The sequence below is a fragment of the Phyllobates terribilis genome, unplaced genomic scaffold (genome assembly GCF_046119375.1).
Source record: "Phyllobates terribilis strain yellow unplaced genomic scaffold, ASM4611937v1 Scaffold_5__5_contigs__length_657084704, whole genome shotgun sequence".
Taxonomy (NCBI): Eukaryota; Metazoa; Chordata; class Amphibia; order Anura; family Dendrobatidae; genus Phyllobates; species Phyllobates terribilis.
This window is the reverse complement of record NW_027362765.1, coordinates 251,157,957-251,177,174: the sequence shown is the minus strand read 5'-3', so window position 1 is coordinate 251,177,174 and position 19,218 is coordinate 251,157,957. Positions and strand designations below refer to the sequence as shown.

At 46.7% G+C, this 19,218-nt stretch overlaps 1 long non-coding RNA gene across 1 annotated transcript in view; it reads right to left on the bottom strand.

The window, feature by feature from the left end:
• Positions 1-19,218, bottom strand: part of LOC141271097 (uncharacterized) — a 106,672-nt gene that overhangs the window by 83,924 nt on the left and 3,530 nt on the right. The window lies entirely within an intron of this gene.

The following is a 19,218-nucleotide window of genomic DNA, read 5'->3' as shown; positions in this document are numbered from 1 at the left end:
GGTTGCCATGAATACAGGCTCAAAATCCCACAATCAATTGGGAAAACAAAGAAGTGTCTTTTTCATATACTGTACTCTCCCCATAGACTTCACCAAATGAAGAGGTTGTAGAGGATCCTGAACAATCATCTAAACTATCATCTATATATAAGGAATTTGCTGATGTATGTGACAAGAAACATGCTGACAAACTCGCTCCTCATTGGTCGTATGATTGTCAAATTGATCTATTGCCTGGACAGCAATACCCTTTGGAAGCATTTACCCACTGGCAGAGTAGGAATTAAAAACACTCAAGGAATACATAGATGAAAATTTAGCTAAGGGGTTTATTTGTCCATCTTCATCTGCAGCAGGTGCACCTATATATTTTGTCAAAAAGAAAGACGGTTCCTTAAGCTGATTACAGAGAATTGAATAAAATTACAGTAAAGAATTGTTACCCTCTGCCTTCAATCCCTGAGTTGCTGGACAGAGTTTGTCATGCAAATTTGCTCATGAAACTAGATCTTCGGGGGGCATATAACTTGGTTCGTGTTAGACCAAGTGATGAAATGAAAATGGCATTCAGAACACATAATGGACACTATGAGTACCTACTTAGTCATATTGTTTGGACTGTGCAATGCTCCTGCAACGTTTCAGAATTTCGTTAATGACATTTTCAGAGACTTGCTTGAACAATTTGTTGTCATTTATCTAAATGATATACTAATCTTTTCTAATACTGCAGAAAAGCATCAGAATCATGTGAAAACTGTGCTAGAGCAGAGGTCCCCAACCGCCGGTCCGCGGACCAGGACCGGGCCGTTGGGGTTTTTCAGCCGGTCCGCGGCGCCGCTGACCAGGGCCGGCGTCAGCACCCGGGCAAATGCCGGGGCTCTGAGCAGGCAGAGGGGCCCACTGGCGGTCGCGCACCCCGCTGGGCTATGGGCGGAGGAGAGCGGTGTCAGCGCCCGCCCTTCTCCGCCGCTTGCTCAGAGCCCCGGCAGGCGGATACTTACCTCTCCCCGTGCCTCCGCAGATCAGCTGTCTTCCTGCTCTGCGCTCCCTGTGACGTCTCAGGTCAGAGGGCGCGGTGACGTCTTTACACCGCGCCCTCCCCTGAGCCGTCACAGGGAGCGCTGAGCGGGAAGAAACGACAACGCTGGAGTTCGGAGCCGAGCAGCGAGCGGCGGGCAGCAGGTAGCAGGTGAGGAGAAGGGAGGTGAGTATTTGATTTTTTTTTTTTTTTTAATGTATGGAGGCATGGGGCATTATAAAGAGGGGAGGGGGGGCATCCTGCATGGGGCATTATAAAGAGGAGGGGTGACAGCCTGCATGGGGCATTATATAGAGGGGGGGGCAGCCTGCATGGGGCATTATAAAGAGGGGGGGGCAGCCTGCATGGGGCATTATATAGAGGGGGGGGCAGCCTGCATGGGGCATTATAAGGTGGGGAACAGCCTGCATGGGGCATTATAAAGAGGGGGGGATTCCTGCTTGGGGCATTATAATGAGGAGGGGTGACAGCCTGCATGGGGCATTATAAAGAGGGGGGGATTCCTGCTTGGGGCATTATAATGAGGAGGGGTGACAGCCTGCATGGGGCATTATAAAGAGGGGGGGATTCCTGCTTGGGGCATTATAATGAGGAGGGTTGACAGCCTGCATGGGGCATTATAAGGTGGGGACCAGCCTGCATGGGGCATTATAAGGTGGGGAACAGCCTGCACGGGGCATTATAAAGAGAGGGGGGGACATCCTGCATGGGGCAGTATAAAGAGGAGGGGTGACAGCCTGCATGGGGCAGTATAAAGAGGAGGGGTGACAGCCTGCATGGAGCATTATAAAGAGGAGGGGTGACAGCCTGCATGGGGCATTATAAAGAGGGGGGGTGACAGCCTGCATGGGGCAGTATAAAGAGGAGGGGTGACAGCCTGCATGGGGCAGTATAAAGAGGAGGGGTGACAGCCTGCATGGGGCATTATAAAGAGGGGGGGATTCCTGCTTGGGGCATTATAATGAGGAGGGGTGACAGCCTGCATGGGGCATTATAAAGAGGGGGGGATTCCTGCTTGGGGCATTATAATGAGGAGGGGTGACAGCCTGCATGGGGCATTATAAAGAGGGGGGGATTCCTGCTTGGGGCATTATAATGAGGAGGGTTGACAGCCTGCATGGGGCATTGTAAGGTGGAGACCAGCCTGCATGGGGCATTATAAGGTGGGGAACAGCCTGCACGGGGCATTATAAAGAGAGGGGGGGACATCCTGCATGGGGCAGTATAAAGAGGAGGGGTGACAGCCTGCATGGGGCAGTATAAAGAGGAGGGGTGACAGCCTGCATGGAGCATTATAAAGAGGAGGGGTGACAGCCTGCATGGGGCATTATAAAGAGGGGGGGTGACAGCCTGCATGGGGCAGTATAAAGAGGAGGGGTGACAGCCTGCATGGGGCAGTATAAAGAGGAGGGGTGACAGCCTGCATGGGGCATTATAAGGTGGGGACCAGCCTGCATGGGGCATTATAAGGTGGGGAACAGCCTGCATGGGGCATTATAAAGAGAGGGGGGGACATCCTGCATGGGGCAGTATAAAGAGGAGGGGTGACAGCCTGCATGGGGCAGTATAAAGAGGAGGGGTGACAGCCTGCATGGAGCATTATAAAGAGGAGGGGTGACAGCCTGCATGGGGCATTATAAAGAGGGGGGGTGACAGCCTGCATGGGGCAGTATAAAGAGGAGGGGTGACAGCCTGCATGGGGCAGTATAAAGAGGAGGGGTGACAGCCTGCATGGGGCATTATAAAGAGGGGGGGCAGCCTGTATGGGGCATTATGTGGGGGGTAACAGCCTGCATGGAGCATTAAAAGGGGGGGGCCTGTATGGGGCATTATGTGGGGGTAACAGCCTGCATGGAGCATTAAAAGGGAGGGGCCTGTATGGGGCATTATGTGGGGGGTAACAGCCTGCATGGAGCATTATAAGGGGGGGACAGCCTGTATGGGGCATTATGTGGGGGGTAACAGCCTGCATGCAGCATTATATGGGGACCGGTATCCTGTATGGAGCGTTATATGGGGGCCAGTATCCTGTATGGAGCGTTATATGGGGGCCAGTATTCTGTATGGAGCCTTATATGGGAGCCAGTATTCCGTATCGGGTCTTATATGGGGGCCAGTATTCCGTATGGGGCCTTATATGGGGGCAAGTATTCCGTATGGAGCCTTATATGGGGGCCACTATTCTGTGTGGAGCGATTCACCGGTTTCTGAGCTATTGTAGAATTTACAATAGATATCACTCATGAAGTGAAATCTTTGCATTGTACTATATATATATATTTCTCCGCCGTATCTCTGCATCATGAATCGTGGTATGTGTTAAAGGGGCACACTGAGACTCTTTCGCCCGGGGCCCAGAAAAACCTGGAGCCGGCCCTGCCGCTGACAGCTAGCTCCGCGGCCCTGCGCCTGGTCAGAACTCGCTCTGTGTGGATTTATAATGTTTTCTGCCATAGCCGTGACAGCTCGCAGCTCCCGGCAGAGAACATTATGCAGGACGGGGTGGGGCGTCGGGCGGGTCTTAGTGACGCAGCCCTCCACAGCACAGCATGGTACCTGTTGTACGTCACGGGGCGGGTCTTAGTGACGCGGCCCTCCTGCACAGCATGGTGTGTTCCTGACGGGGTGGGGCGGCAGGCTCTCCTCACTGACACGCCCCCGGCAAAACATGTTATGTGGGGCGTGCTGGGGCAGCAGACTGGCTTCAGTGACGCGGCTCCCGGTACCGGTGTTCAGTGTGTAGCGCTGCTAAGCAGCAGCGCTGTATACACTGACGCTCAATGTACAATGCTGCTACTTAGCAGCGCTGTACACCGAGGTCCCGCCAGCATCCTCCCCATACAGCTCCACCCCTCCATAACCCCACCCCCATATGACCAAAGCCCCGCCCCCACCCCCACCGGGCCATGGAAAACTGGTCTTGCTTAAAGCCGGTCCCTGGTGCAAAAAAGGTTGGGGACCTCTGTGCTAGAGCATCTAACAACCCATCATGTTTATATTAAGCTGGAAAAATGTGAGTTCCATTAAACCGAGATCCAGTTCTTGGGCTATATCATCTCTACTCAAGGATTGCAAATGGACTCTAGCAAGAATCAAGCTATCATTGAGTGGCCTGTGAAAGAAGCCAAACGATTTGTGGGCTTTGCCAATTTTTACAGACGTTTCATTAAGAATTTTTCAGGTATAATTGCACCAATCACCGATTAAACAAAGGAAGGCAAATCGTTTGTTTGGTCTCCTCAAGCACAAGATGCTTTTTCTTGCCTAAAGACTAAATTCACCATAGCTCATACACTGATTCATACCAATCCTGAACATGCCTTTATTGTAGAAGTGGATGCTTCAGATGGTGCAGTTGGGGCCATTCTATCACAAAGAACAGAAACAAAAGATTTGTTACATCCTTGCACCTATTTATCCCGAAGTTTGACCGTGTCACAGAAGAATTATGATGTTGAGAACAAAGAGCTTTTAGCTATCATTGCTGCTTTCAAGGAATGGAGACATCATATAGAGGGAGCAGCTCAACAAATTATTGTTCTATCTGACTATCGTAACCTTGAATTTATCAGGTCTGCTAAATGTTTGTCCCCCCGCCAAGCTCGATGGAGTCAACACCTTAACCGATTCAACTTTGTTATCTCTTACAGACCTGGCTCCCATAAAGGTATGGCTGATGCTTTATCTAGATTCTTATCCAAAGATTCTTCTACAGCAGTGCCACCAACAACTATTCTGACTGAGTCCAACTTCCTGGGGATGATCCATAGACAGAACTTGCTGGAAGATATACGGGAAGCATACCCAATTCTTCTGCATCCACCAGATGATATACCTCTTACCTTTCAAAATAAAGTATGGACTCATAATCATTGCATCTATGTTCCAGACTCTGTGAGACTTAAAACTCCTCACACATCACCTATGGGATTATTGCAGCCTCTGAAAATTCCATCTCGTCCTTGGGGCTGTATATCTATGGACTGTATTGTTGAACTACCAGTTTCAAAGGGAAAGAGTTCAATCCTAGTAGTGGTGGATTGACTCACCAAAGCAGCACATTTTGTCCCCTGCACTGGTTTGCCTTCTGCTAAAGAGTCCGTTGATCTTGTAATTCAAACTGTGTTTCATCTTCATGGGGTTCCAGACGAAGTCGTCTCTAATCGTGGATCACAATTTATATGGAGATTCTGGAAGAATTTTTGTGCAGCATTGGATATTGATGTCAGCTTACCTTCTGCATTCTATCCCCAATCTAATGGGCAGACTAAATGCACAAACCAAACCTTAGAGCAATATCACAGATGCTAAATTTGTCATCTTCAGGATGATTGAGTTGATTTGTTTCCTATGGCAGAATTTTCGTACAACAATTCTCAAAATGCTTCAACCAAACAAACACCATACTTCGCAAATTCTGGCTACCATCCAAGTATTCTTTCCAATTTTCCTGTTGTCCTTCTACAGTTTGACCACTAGTGGCCGCTATTGTTCACTTTAATAATTGTGCTGCAATTTCACTCTTTACCACTGGAGGCAGCTGTTGTATTCTGCAATTGCCCTTTACTAAGATGGCGGATTCTGAACCTGTGGAATCTATCTTGTTTCCTTTCTGGGCCTACTTAAAGCCACATGGATCTTTCATACATTGCCTGAGCACTGTGTCTAGCTGTTTACGCTAGCTCCAGTCTCTAGGTCTGAACCGTCTTACCCAGACTGTTCTTACCTAACTACAGATTGTTTCCTACAATTCCTTTGCAAACTCCAAGAACATCTATTACCACTTGCTGTTCCCGCTCGTGCTCCTTCGGCCACTGGATTCCAGCAGTGCTTCGCCAGTATCGTAACACATGGTTCCCCAACTGCAGTCATCAAGGCCCACCAACAGGTCACGTTTTCAGGATTTCCTTAGTTTTGCACAGGTGATAATTAAATCACCTGCACAGGCAATAATTCCATCACCTGTGCAATACTATACTAAGGAAATCCTGAAAATATGATCTGTTGGTGGGCTTTGAGGACTGGAGTTGGGGAACACTGTCGTAACAGGTTCAGACACCAGTCCATATTTCAGCATCTAAATCCTTTGTGCTAATTGGGTGATCCAGCCAGCAGTCCACATTTCAGCATCTAAATCCTTTGTGCTAATTGTGTGGTCCATACATAGTAACAGTAACATAGTAATGTAGGTTGAATAAAGACCTAGGTCCATCTAGTTCAACCTCCCTCCCCCAATTGTACTCCCTACACTAACTTACTAACTAACTAACTGGGACTAGGCCTCACAAATGTATTATTATTATCATTTTTATTATTGCTGCAATATAACAGTTAAAAATTTACTCCTTTATAATTTCATTTTTAAAATTAGTTTTATATTTTGTATTACTCTTGTGATTCTAATAGTGGTATTACTAAAATCTCTATGCCTAAATCTGTTGATCCAGAACAAGGCAAAAACCCCAGGACACCTTGAGCCAATTTGTGTCACAGGGGAAAAATTCTTTCTTGACCCCGAGAAAAGGCGATCAGTCCTAGAGCCCTGGATCAAACCTAATTATGTTACTAGTTATGTAATTACTATTGTCGTACTACATGTACTACTATAGTTGTAACATTTTGTTTAGTTTAACTGTAACCCACAATGTTATGTGTGTGAAGGAGATCACCCTGCCATTTTTTGAAATCTGTTATGGTGTCTGCCATCAATACCTCTTGTGCTAGGGCATTCCACAGTCCGACTGCTCTGACTGTAAAGAACCCTTTCCTGTTTAGGTGCCAAAATCGCCTTTCTTCCACCTGTAATGAGTGCCCCCTGGTCCTTAGTATGGTCTTTGGAAGGAATAAGTCATGTGCTAGTCCTTTGTACTGACCACACATATATTTATACATGTAAATGAGATCCCCTCTGAGGCGTCGTTTTTCTAAGCTAAACAAGCTCAACTTTTTCAACCTCTTATCATATAAGAGGCCTTCCATCCCTTGTAATAATCTAGTTGCCCGCCTTTGAACTGACTCTAACTTCTGAATATCATTTTTAAAATGTGGAGCCCAAAACTGGATTCCATATTCCAGATGTGGCCTCACCAGTGATTTATAAAGGGGCAATAGTACATTGGGATTGTGGGATTTTATTCCTCTTTTTATACATCCTAAAATCTTGTTTGCTTTTGCCACTGCTGCTTGACATTGAGTACTGCTGCTCAGCTTACTTATAACCAGAATACCCAAGTCCTTCTCCTCTTCTGTAGTCTCGAGTATACTCCCATTTAATGTATATGTAGCAATAGGATTACTCCGTCCTAGGTGCATTACTCTACATTTATCTACATTAAACATCATCTGCCAAGTGTTTGCCCATTCAGTCATCTTATCCAGATTGTTTTGCAATAACATAATGTCAAGATCAGATTTTAATATCCTACATAGTTTGGTGTCGTCAGCAAAGACTGACACTTTACTCTCAATCCCATCCCCAAAGTCATTAATAAAGAGGTTAAAAAGAATCGGTCCTAGCACAGATCCCTGCAGTACCCCACTGCTGACTATATCACATTTAGAGAATTTACCATTTATGACAACTCTTTGTTTCCTACCATTTAGCAAATTCCTTACCCATCTACTTATATTTCCCCCAAGTCCTTGCTTCTGTAGTTTCAGTGTAAAGCTGTTATGTGGTACAGTATCAAATGCCTTTGCAAAATCCAGATAAATCATATCAGCAGCAATACCAACATCCAGATTTACACTTACCTCCTCATAGAACTCCAACATGTTGGTTAGACACTCTATGTTTCATGAAGTCGTGCTGATTATCATTTATTATATTATTCTCTGTGATATAACTCTGCATGTCATCTCCTATGATGCCCTCAAAAACACTACCGATGTCATACTTACTGGACGGCAGTTACCAGGATTAGTGTTGAGTCACCCCCGTAGTGTTCGAGTTCGGTTCGGTTCGTCGAACACCCGTGTGTTCGCCGAACTGTTCGTCGAACTGTTCGTCGAACACCTTCGAACACCGTTAAAACCAATGGCAGGCAAACAAAAACACATAGAAACACATAGAAAACACCTTCAAAGGTGTCCAAAAGCTGACAAACTGCTCAGAAGACACAACTAACACATGGAAAAGTGACAAGTACATATAGTCATGCGAAAAGAAAAGAGGTGGAGGAGTAAAAGGAGGGGGAGACACAGATATAGGCATGTCATGCCCTTCTAAAATCCAAAAAGTGAGAAGCCGAGACGGCCAGTCCGCTCCTGCCCGTGCCACCTCCGTGTCGCCGGGTTTGTGCCAGAGCCGCGGTGAACCCTGACGGCCAGCCCCCCTCTCCCAATACTGGTGCCTGTCCGCTGGTGGGTCGAGAGAGCCCCCCTGTGGTGGAGGCAGCTCTAAGCTTTTTAATTTAAATTGTCCCTCTAATTTGAATGAATACACTTTAAATCCATTTACAAGGATCTATTGGAGGGCAAGTCTCATGCCAGCAGCCGCGTAATTCCAGCTCCAGTAGCGTCCACTAAAGCTGCTGCAGTTAAAAAGCTTTTATAAGGATCGAGCTCGGCTGTCCACCGCAAGGCATCCTAGTGCCAGTCCCAGCCCCTATGCCTTGGGGTGCCTCCTGATGCTCTTCACTAAGTATCCCGTGGTCCCGAAGCATTTCCTTTGAAAAAATTAAGTGTCCAAACTACAGGTGGTGTAGCTTGCTTAACAGCCGGGATAATCCGCTGACTAGCAGACACTGCTACTAGGCACAAAGTATTTCCTGGGCTAGATGCAGTTAAAAATTTGTAAGTAGATACTCTCGTTGGATGCTGAGAAAGCATTCCATAGAGTCTCCTGGCACGCCATATATGATTCTCTTAAAAAGCTTGGGGTAGGGGTCTAGGGGACCCTTTTATAGCCAAAATCACGGCCCTGTATCACAATACGTCACCTAGGCTGAAGATAAATGGAACTGTAGCACCGAGGGCTCGGTTGCTACAGACGTATTGCACCTCACCCAGAGGTGTGATATCTCACTCTCAGATAAGGATGGAGTGTGGATCAGGACCCGACACCTGCATGCATTACACCACATTGCCGTGGGGCAGGGCGACCAATATGCCCCTGAGATGGGCACGACAGTCCCTGTCCCTGGCTGGAGTGGGGGGAGGGAACACTGAGGAAGGGGAACCCTGCAGTGCAGGAGCAGGGAGGAAGCAGTTCCTGGGTGCATTGAGAAGGGAGTATAAAAGGTGGGCACCATCTTAGTTCAGTGCAGAGAAGTCTGAGCAGAAGTGGCAGGGAGCAGGGGCTCTGCATGAGCTCTGCTCCGGAGGCGGGCCTAGTAACAGAGGCCCAGGCCTGCAAGAGGGAGAAGGAAGGAAGAGGAGCGGAGAAGGCTCCAGGAACGAGGAATGAAGGGATCCCAGGGGTGCGGACGGGCGAGTCGCCACCGCACGCCCGAATCCACCTGCGTGGAGGGGTCAGGCCAAAGGGGGAGACCGGTCCCCGAACTAGTGGAGGCAGGAAACGACCCTCAGCTAGAAACCGGAGGCTCTGACATTTTATGTGGCGCAGCCCCTTGCTCCACCCGCTAGGAAGGCACCACATAGGGTCAGGGAAACTGGCGCCAAGTTTACCAAGAGGAGGCCCGAGGCAGCCGGACAGAAGTGTTGGTAAGAAAGGCCAGACAAAGGACACACAAAGGGGGTCCTGTGAAGCGCTCCAAAGTTATCTGGGAGTTGTCTGAGCCCCTCACCTGGTGAGCACAGTACGACGTGGGCAGCCGTTACCTGCAGACGTGGTCTGGATAATAAGAACTGTGAGTAAAGGCCCTGAACTGCATCACTGACTCCGTGTCGTTACTGCTGCTGCCCTGCACCATCACCCCCATCCTCCGCATACACTGCCCTGAGGCTATACTCCTCCCATGGGGAGTTATGCTACGCTCTGCTGCACCCACAACACCAGCCTTAGCGGTCTGCCCTGTAGCGGCGGTTCACTCTGACCGCAATCCACGGGTGGCGTAGTCGGACATTTAAACATCAAAACCACATAAATAGTTCCGCCACTGGTTTGACCGCCCTGAGCCACGGAACCGGATCGCCGCCACGAAGACTACAACCACCAGCATCCACCAAAAAGGGTCCGGCTCCGGGTGTCCCAAGGCCCAGGGGGTGCGTCAGAACATTTTCATCACCTTTCACAATCACCAATGGGACAAGGCAGGGATGTCCTCTGTCCCCTCTCTTATACATCCTAGTGACGGAGCACCTGCTCTCATCAATTCGCCATAACCCCAATATTAGGTGGATTGAGGTGGGAGGCACCGAGTACAAGTGCTCTCTATTTGCTGATGATGTCCTAGTATATATCACTCAATCACATATATCCATCCCTGCTGTTATGGCTGAAATAGATCACTTTGTTACATGGTAAAATTTTAAAATCAATGCAGCGAAGTCTGAGGCCCTCGATGTCTCCCTCCCTAAATCCATATAGGATTCCATCCAGTCCAACTTTCCCTTTGCCTGGCCCTCACAGGGTATCAAATACTTAGGAATTCCTATTCATAGAGACCTCTCCCATCTATGTTATCTTAATTTTGGGCCCTTTATTGAACAATTCCATACAGACCACGGTTGGCAAGTTAGAACTGTAAGATTCACTACGTGAACCACTGGTGTTTTGTGGAAAACCACATGTACACCGCGTTCCAAATTATTATGCAAAAAGTGTTTAGGAGTGATAAGGGAAGAATTTGTTTGTTTGTCAGTTAAACTCATTGATGGTGATGTGTGTCAGGGCTCTTTATATCACTGTAAGCAATTGCAGACACCTGTGCTAATTAGTTTGGCAGGTGTGTCCAATGAAAGGCAAGACTACTTAAGAAGGCTCTCTCACATTATTAAGCAGCCTACATTTTCTGCCAAAATGGGAAAGAAAAAGGATGTGTCGGCTGCTGAGAAGCAACAAATTGTGGAGTGTTTAGGTCAAGGCATGACTACAATCAACATTGTGCGATGATCAGGATGAAGTGTCTTGGCAATCAAGAAGTATGTAGCTGATTCACAGTACACACGTGTGCGTGCTGATAAGGGCAAATTGAGGACTCTTTCCTACAGGCAATTACGTCAGGTTGAAAGAGCAGCGGCAAAAAAGCCTTGTCATAGCAGCAGACAAGTTTTTGAAGCTGCTTGTGCCTCCAACGTCCCCCGAACAACAAGATGCAGGGTCCTTCAGAGGTTTGCAGCTGTGCATACGCCATCCTGTCGACCTCCTCTATCCACTTCACACAAGCAGAAACGGCTCCAGTGGGCCAAACATTACATGAAGACTGATTTCAAAACTGTTTTGTTCACGGATGAGTGCCGTGCAGCGCTCGATGGTCCAGATGAATGGAGTGGAGGATGGCTGGTTGATGGACACCCCACGCAAACACGGCTACAGCGCCAACAAGGAGGAGGTGGAGTAATGTTTTGGGCTGGAATCATGGGGAGAGAGATTGTCGGCCCCTTTAGGATCCCTGAAGGCGCTAAAGATGAACTCCATAATGTATGTGGATTTTCTCAAACAGCACTTCCTGCCATGGTTCAAGAAGAAGAACCGTGTATTTCACAGCAAGATCATTTTTCTGCATGATAATGCACCATCTCATGCTGCACATAAAACATCTGCATCTCTGGCTGATATGGGCATAAAAGGGGACAAACTTATGGTGTGACCCCCATGCTCCCCTGACCTCTACCCCATTCAGAACCTTTGGAGCATCATTAAAAGGAGTGTCTATGATGGCGGGAGGCAGTTCACATCTAAGCAACAGCTCTGGGAGGGTATTCTGTCCTCATGCAAAACAATTGAAGCAGAAACCATCCAAAACCTGACAAATTCAATGGACGAGAGAGTTCAGAAGCTCCTTTCGAACAAGGGGTCCTATGTGAAAATGTAACATCACCTAGAATAAAGTTTTGAGTTGAAAACTGTTTGATTTCAGTTTCTAACAACCTGCTAATGCTTATAATTTCAAAAATGACCATTTTTTTGGTCTTTATTAAAATGAAAAGGTTGATCGAAAAGTTTGGGGGATCTAAGAGTGTGGCAACCCAGTAGTCATGATTACTTCGAATTCTGACAATATGAGGGTCATGCTGCAGGTAGTGCAGCAAGAAGGCACTTATGTGTCTTGCGCATCTCGGAGCCCCAAAATTATTTTCCGGGCTAGATGCAGCTAAAAATTATTTTTAATTTTAAATCTGGTGAAGCTTATTATAGATGGCCTAATAGGATCAGTGCTGCACACTGCTACAAAGCCCAAATTATTTTCCAGTCAAGATACAGATAAACATGATTAGTAATTTGAAAGCTTAAAACGGTTGGTAGGGTGATTTTAACCAATCATCAAGCTTTTACTCTCCCCAGGATGACACAGGGGTAGAAAAGTCGTTTCGGATCCATGATTTGTTCATCTTTATGAACGTGAGTCTGTCTACATTATCAGTGGAGAGCCGCGTGCGCTTATCTGTCAGCACACCACCAGCAGCGCTGAACACACGTTCAGACAGAACGCTGGCTGCGGGGCATGACAAGATCTCCAAGGCGTAAGTGGCTAGCTCCGGCCATTTATCCAGATTGGAAGCCCAAAAAGAGCAAGGGTCCAGTGACACAGTCGTGGCTTCAATGTTTACTTGGAGATACTCCTGTACCATCGTCTCTAGGCGTTGACTATGTGTCAGACTTCTTGTCTCCTGTGGCCTTGCAAAGGATGGGCTAAAAAAGTGGTGAAATGATTCCGCAAAATTGATGTTACCAGCAGATACTGTGGTTCTGTTACGGTTTGAGTGCTGAACACTTGACGGTCCCACGGTTGGCAAGTTGGAACTGTGAGATTCACTACGTGCACCACTGGTATTTTGTGGAAAAGCACATGTAAGATTCTGCAACAGTCTCTGCTGATACTCCTGCATGCGTGCATCCCTTTCTATGGCACGAATAATTTCTGCAAATTTACTTTTGTACCGGGGATCTAACAGTGTGGCAACCCAGTAGTCAGGATTATTTCTAATTCTCACAATTCGAGGGTCATGTTGCAGGTAGTGCAGCAAGAAGGTACTCATGTGTGTTGTGCATCCAGGAGCACCAAGTCCCTGTTGTGTTGGTGGCGAGGTAACAATCATGCTTCCTTCCTCTGTCCTCTCCCCCCAACCTCGCACAACATAAATGTGATCAAGGTCTCCCTCATCTGATGAGTCTTCCATCAGTTCGTCCTCCACTTCTTCCTGGGCTCCTGCACCTTCCTCACTAGTTTGGCTGCTACCATGCGCCCTGGTAAAACCATCTCCCCCACCCTCACATGCCTGCCGCCTTGGTGCTGCCGACCGTCTGGACCTTGCAGATGTTAACCCTTCCGCATACAACTCCTCCTCCTCTACTTCCTCCACCTCCTCTTGTGCCACCACCTGACTCCGAATTCTGTTTAACATGTGCTCCAGCATGTAAATCACCGGAATAGTCATGCTGATAATGGCATCGTCAGCACTAAACATCTTCGTCGCCATTTCAAAACTGTGCAGAAGGGTGCATAGGTCCCTGATCTGAGACCACTCCTCCAGCGTGATTTGCCCCACCTCTGAATCTCGTTGGCCCAGGCTATACGTCAGAACGTATTGCACCAGGGCTTGTCGGTGCTGCCACAGTCGCTGCAACATGTGCAGAGTTGAATTCCACCGGGTAGGCACATCGTATTTTAGCCGGTGAAGTGGCAGGCCCAACGACTTCTGTAGAGATGTAAGTCGCTGAGCTGCGGGATGCGAACGGCGGAAGAGAGCACACAGCGACCGTGCCCTCTGCAGAAGGCCATCTAGTCTGGGATAGTGGGCTAAAAATTGCTGGACAACCAGGTTCAACACGTGAGCCATACAAGGCACGTGTGTGACATTGCCCCGGCGAAGGGCCGCACCCAGGTTTGCAGCATTGTCGCACATGGCCTTCCCTGGTTTCAGGTCCAGTGGAGACAACCATTCATGAAATTGGTTCTCCAGAGCTGACCATAACTCCTCAGCTGTGTGACTCACATTTCCCAGACATTTCAATGTAAAAACCGCCTGATGACGTTGAGCCCTACTGCCAGCATAGTAAGGAGGTGTGCAGGATCCTTTCTGCGCAGTTAGAAAGCTTGTGGCATGACCAGACAGGCTTTGGGTGCAGGTGGAAGACCGAGAGGAGGTTGAGGAGGCAGAAGCAGTGGAGGAAAAATTACATAAAGAGGATTGACGCACAACTCGTGGGGACGGCAAGACTTGGACAGCAGCCCCTTGTCCTGCTGTCACCATAGTTACCCAGTGCCCAGTCAGCGACATGTAACGCCCCTGTCCATGCCTACTCGTCCAAGTGTCTGTGGTGAAATGCACCCTGTCACACACAGAGTTTCTCAAAGAAGCGGTGATGTTGTGTGCGACATGCTGGTGGAGCGCAGGCACACCTTTCTTTGAGAAGTAGTGCCGACTGGGCATCTGGTACTGGGGCACTGCGACGGACATAAGGTCTCGAAAATCCTCTGTGTCCACCAGGCGGAAAGGCAGCATTTCTGTAGCCAAGAGCTTGCAGATGGTGAAATTCAACCTCTTAGCTTTCTCATGGCTAGGAGGAAATGGTCTTTTACTTGTCCACATCTGAGGGACCGAGGGCTGGCTATTGTGCTTAGACGGGGTTGATAAGGGTGTCCCCGGCAAACTGCCGGTCTGTGAGGAAGATGCAGGCGGACATGTTAGGTTGCCTTGATCCAAAGGTGGTGCTATCGATGTCGGACAGCGCTCAAGACCAGCTGGTGTTACCACCTCCAAAGAAAATGATGACCTGCCAATCACGCTGGCTGTTGCGGGTAAAGAGGTGGCAGGTCTGCGCCCCAAAACAGGTGTGACTGCTGTCCCCCCAGTCACAGAGGATGAAGAGGCCGCGGATGCACAAGATATGGCAGACGGTGGTTGGCCCGGCCGGCTAGACCGCATTGTAGCACACTGAGCTTCCCACTGCAACTTATGCTTCATGTCCATGTGCCGGTTCATGCATGAAGTACTCAAACTATGTATTTTTTGGCCTCTACTTAGCTTTTGCTGACAAATGTTACAGATAACACGAGTTGGGTCATCTTTATCGATCTGAAAAAATGCCTAGGCTATGCAAGGCTTAGCACCCATGCGACCTGAAGAGCCACCACGACTTGTGGTGAGAGGCAGAGTTGTGTTTGAGGATGCAGTTGTTGACGTGCTTCCAGTACTACGTCTCTGTCCAGGAAGGCGCAACCTGACCTCGTCGTCACTAGCATCTTCCTCCACCTCCTCTGCTGACCTCATCTCTTGGCTGACTGTGGGTTGACAGTAAGTGGGATCTCCGACCTCATCATCATCACCCTGTGCGTTATCACACCCGTCGTCCTCAGAGCCAACCTGTTCCTGCCCTGACAAAAAACTAAAGTTGTCGCTCCAATCAGGTATTTGAGTCTTATCATCGTCTTCCTCATTGTCTCCACCAACAGGAGTTACAGTTTGGGAATGAGGGTCTACATTATGGTCAGAACCTTCTGCGTCTGGTCCTGGATCCGACTCATAAAGATTCTGGGCATCAGTGCAGATCATTTCCTCGTCTGGATTCACAGAAGCGCTGGAGTCGACCTCTGATTCCCAGGCTATAGTATGAGTAAACAGCTCTGCAGACTCAACCATCTGTTCTACCTCATACTCAGACGGGCAGCTGGAGATTTGGGAGCTGTGAGGAAGCAAGTGCGATTTGGGTGACACCTTTGAGGACTGGAGTATTTGTGATGTTGAAGTTGATGTGGAGGAGAGCCCACTTAAAGGAGCACTTGATATCCGTTGAAGCACCTGCTGTTTTTGTGCCTCATCTGGAATTTGTAGCGATTGGCGTGGCCGTAAGAAAGGGATCTTATCACATTGTCCGCTAAAAGAAGTAGACATTTTAGTTTGGCTGGAAGATGGTCTTTCTTCTGCACCTACCCCACGGACACAACCTTTTTTCCCCTTCCCAACACGCCTATTCCCCTTTCCACCAGCAGCAGGCCTTTTTCCACTCATTTTGGTGGTTAACTAATTCACAACTCTGGAGTTGTTTGCACAAAAAAACAATGGATGGTAACCGAGCAGAGCTGAGTGGCCAAACTGTGGTATTAGGCCAAAACTATTGGCTGGGTTAGATGCAGAAAAAAATTATTTTTAATTTGCAACCTGATGGAGGTCAGTATAGATGGACTAATAGACCAAGTCCCACACACCGCTAGAAGCCCAAATATTTTTTCAGAGCTAGATGCAGAAAATTTTTTTATTCAATTTGCAACCTGATGGAGGTCAGTATAGATGGACTAATAGACCAAGTCCCACACACTGCTAGAAGCCCAAATATTTTTTCAGAGCTAGATGCAGAAAAAAATTATTTTTAATTTGCAACCTGATGGAGGTCAGTATAGATGGACTAATAGACCAAGTCCCACACACCGCTAGAAGCCCAAATATTTTTTCAGAGCTAGATGCAGAAAAAAATTATTTTTAATTTGCAACCTGATGGAGGTCAGTATAGATGGACTAATAGACCAAGTCCCACACACTGCTAGAAGCCCAAATATTTTTTCAGAGCTAGATGCAGAAAAAAATTATATTCAATTTGCAACCTGCTGGAGGTCAGTATAGAAGGACTAATAGAACAAGTCCCACACACTGCTAGAAGCCCAAATATTTTTTCAGAGCTAAATGAAGAAAAAAATTATTTTTAATTTGCAACCTGATGGAGGTCAGTATAGATGGACTAATAGACCAAGTCCCACACACTGCTAGAAGCCCAAATATTTTTTCAGAGCTAGATGCAGAAAAAAATTATTTTTAATTTGCAACCTGATGGAGGTCAGTATAGATGGACTAATAGACCAAGTCCCACACACTGCTAGAAGCCCAAATATTTTTTCAGAGCTAGATGCAGAAAAAAATTATTTTTAATTTGCAACCTGATGGAGGTCAGTATAGATGGACTAATAGACCAAGTCCCACACACCGCTAGAAGCCCAAATATTTTTTCAGAGCTAGATGCAGAAAAAAATTATATTCAATTTGCAACCTGCTGGACGTCAGTATAGAAGGACTAATAGAACAAGTCCCACACACTGCTAGAAGCCCAAATATTTTTTCAGAGCTAAATGAAGAAAAAAATTATTTTTAATTTGCAACCTGATGGAGGTCAGTATAGATGGACTAATAGACCAAGTCCCACACACTGCTAGAAGCCCAAATATTTTTTCAGAGCTAGATGCAGAAAAAAATTATTTTTAATTTGCAACCTGATGGAGGTCAGTATAGATGGACTAATAGACCAAGTCCCACACACCGCTAGAAGCCCAAATATTTTTTCAGAGCTAGATGCAGAAAATTTTTTTATTCAATTTGCAACCTGATGGAGGTCAGTATAGATGGACTAATAGACCAAGTCCCACACACTGCTAGAAGCCCAAATATTTTTTCAGAGCTAGATGCAGAAAAAAATTATTTTTAATTTGCAACCTGATGGAGGTCAGTATAGATGGACTAATAGACCAAGTCCCACACACTGCTAGAAGCCCAAATATTTTTTCAGAGCTAGATGCAGAAAAAAATTATTTTTAATTTGCAACCTGATGGAGGTCAGTATAGATGGACTAATAGAACAAGTCCCACACGCTGCTAGAAGCCCAAATATTTTTTCAGAGATAAATGAAGAAAAAAATTATTTTTAATTTGCAACCTGATGGAGGTCAGTATAGATGGACTAATAGACCAAGTCCCACACACTGCTAGAAGCCCAAATATTTTTTCAGAGCTAGATGCAGAAAAAAATTATTTTTAATTTGCAACCTGATGGAGGTCAGTATAGATGGACTAATAGACCAAGTCCCACACACCGCTAGAAGCCCAAATATTTTTTCAGAGCTAGATGCAGAAAAAAATTATATTCAATTTGCAACCTGCTGGAGGTCAGTATAGAAGGACTAATAGAACAAGTCCCACACACTGCTAGAAGCCCAAATATTTTTTCAGAGCTAAATGAAGAAAAAAATTATTTTTAATTTGCAACCTGATGGAGGTCAGTATAGATGGACTAATAGACCAAGTCCCACACACTGCTAGAAGCCCAAATATTTTTTCAGAGCTAGATGCAGAAAAAAATTATATTCAGTTTGCAACCTGATGGAGGTCAGTATAGATGGACTAATAGAATGATGCTATGCCCAAAAGATTTTACTTCACTAGGTGCAGTAAAAAAATTGGTATTCTATACACAGGTGGTATATCTTGCAACACAGATAGGCTACTCCACTGACTAACACACTCTGCAATAGGCCAAAAAGGATTAGCTTTGCTAGATTCAGCCAAATGCTGTGAAAAAAACTTGCACAGCACTGGCACAGACCTGCCTGGCAAAAACTGATAGGAACTGATGTAACCTAGTCCTGAAAAGGACTCCAATTACAATTAGTCTTTACTCCCACAATCTATCTATTTAAGAGCACAGACCTGCCTGATAAAAGTCGTAGGAAATGCTGTAACCTAGTCCTTAAAAGGACTGCAATCACAACTATTCCCTACTCCCAAGCTATCTGTATATTTGTGCGAAAATTGGCTTGAAATTAACAAGGTATAGCGCACACAGCAACAGCGGTGCCGTCTAACACGCAGCTGCAGCAGTGAGAAAATGGTGGCGACGGGGAAAATGGCTTGGTCTTATAGGGCAAGGACATGTGACATACACTGCCAATCACACATGCCCTTGCTTGTGTGAAAAAAAGCACTTCGCTCCATGTGTGCGCTGCTGATAGGCTGACAGATTTCACCTCCCCACTGCAAATGCGGGAAAGAGAAAAAAAAATGGAGATCTTCATTGTTCCTGCAGAGATCCATCCCCTGCCCCTCCCCCCGCCCCGCTGTACACTCAAACTGCGTATTAACATTAATTTTCATCATTACTGAGAAAAAATCCAGTTATGATTTTGTGCACGAACAGTTATCGAACATAACCTCGAACAGCCGAATTTTTCTCAAATTGTTCGTGTTCGCCGACCGGCTCGAACACCGCCCAAAACAGCTCGAATTTGAGATTGGCGAACAGTTCGAGTAGAACAACGCTCATCTCTAACCAGGATCCACTTTCTTATCCT